The following is a 1,872-nucleotide window of genomic DNA, read 5'->3' as shown; positions in this document are numbered from 1 at the left end:
ATATATATATATATTATACGTACATTGTTGTCTACAATATCAATTTTCAGATAAAACAAACGGAACTAAAATAATAATAATAATGTATATGAATGAAAAAGAGTTATATGCTTCTTGTTTAAAGAGCCCCTAAACAACGAGTCTTCAAACGTTGTCATGTGACAAAATGCGTGTGCTTAATGAGTTTCGGGAACACTCAACACACAAGTAAGAGGTTAGATCTAGATCTATATATGTAAAACAAAATAAACAAAAAGAAAACAATCTGCAAAGAATGTCAGCTTGGTTTTTGTAAAAGAAATGCATTTTGATTTTAAGGAATCCTGCGCGCTGAACAAACCTTACCACTAGGCCTATCAGATGAAAAAAAACCACCAAAGTAATAACCAGCAACCTATCTTAGTTTTAGTTTTAGTAAGAGTTTTACGGCACTTGCAACACTATAAGGTCATATAAGTGCCGAAGAATAGATGTGTTATACGAGAGTAACAAACACAAAAAAAGAAAGAGTAGAGATAAGGATGATAGATGTTTGATAGGAAAGAAGGAGCAAATCACACAAGAGCACTCGTCAACCACCCACAGAATCTATCTGAGCTGTTGCTTGCCAATGTTGCATAAAATTTAACAAGCGTACTGTATTCAGTAATAAAACCTACGTTTGAGTTTGAGAAAAGAGAAAAAGAGAAGCATATCGAATAAATAACAGAGAGATATGATATAATGCAAGGGAAAAGCAAGACAGAAGAAAAAAACCCAGCTAGACTGAAAGGAAAGAAGAATAAGGACCTACCAGTATTAGTGCACTACAACCACTTGCCGAAAAGCGTGGCCCTTCGCTGCTAGAATCTATCTAACAAAACAGAAAGATAAAAACGTAAGGAAGACAGCAAGAAGGATATAGATTCTACATAATAAGACCTGTAAGAGGCGTGCTGCAAAACTAACCTGACTATCACCGAAAAAGATCCAGATCTAGAACAGAGCACAGGCAAACATTACAACGACAAGCAAGGTCGTTCTCCTGTTCGCTCGCAATGATTAGATCTGCATACACACACACGTTAAGATTGACAGCCCCGCTGGCGTACGAGGTAACAGTGTTGTGTGAATTTTGAGGAAACGAAACTCCATCGACGCTTCGAAGCGTGAAGTCACTCACTATTCGCCATATTCGAATACATGTGCGATTATTTCCTCCCCCCCCCCCCTTATTTTAAGTTAAACAGACCATCAACGAAACTCGGTCTATGCAATATTCACTGCTCACAGTGCTATTCACCTACCAATCTGTCTCCAAATCTTCGAGTAGAGAGTATTTCTGTATCTACCTCAAAAACATTTTAGACATAGATCTAATATCATGCATCATTTAATTTTGCGGCGAGTTGAGAAAAGAAAATGAGACGAAAATTGATTGTCCGTAACAATCATTCGACATTCGAATGGCTCTGCTACGCTTCGAATAGCTGTGACTTGCGGGAAATCGCGAATGTTGAATAGTAAAGTCGAATGGGCACAGCTAGACGTAAGTCATTGACCGGAGAGGAAAAACAAAACGTAACAAAACAATAACAAACATGTAACTCTTCAGAAAAATGCGAGGATTCCGTCGTACTTTGGTCTGAAATAGCAAAATATCATGTGTCATGATTTTGTGATTACTTGTCCTTCAACTTTGTACCTCGAAGAGAGTCGGAAGGAAAAAAGAGGAAGAAAAAAAGAAAAGAAAGAAGAGTATGTTCTCGAAATGCACAATGAGGTTGGGGATTTGAAGCTCAGAATCCTTACTGCGTCTGTCTGCCTGCCTCTCTCTCTCTCTCTCTCTCTCTCTCTCTCTCTCTCTCTCTCTCTCTTTCTCTCTCTGCTATA

General features: G+C 38.1%; 1 protein-coding gene across 1 annotated transcript in view; it reads right to left on the bottom strand.

The window, feature by feature from the left end:
• The window catches only part of LOC101849608 (vitamin D 25-hydroxylase), a gene marked incomplete in the record, with an annotated part of 24,854 nt that extends 23,718 nt beyond the window's left edge, over positions 1-1,136 (bottom strand). The window contains 1 exon segment of the mRNA XM_005096692.3: positions 949-1,136.
• Positions 1,137-1,872: the final 736 nt, after the last annotated feature.

The sequence above is a fragment of the Aplysia californica genome, unplaced genomic scaffold (genome assembly GCF_000002075.1).
Source record: "Aplysia californica isolate F4 #8 unplaced genomic scaffold, AplCal3.0 scaffold00135, whole genome shotgun sequence".
NCBI lineage: Eukaryota > Metazoa > Mollusca > Gastropoda > Aplysiida > Aplysiidae > Aplysia > Aplysia californica.
Note: the sequence above shows the minus strand (reverse complement) of the source record. Positions and strands in the feature narration are given on the sequence as shown.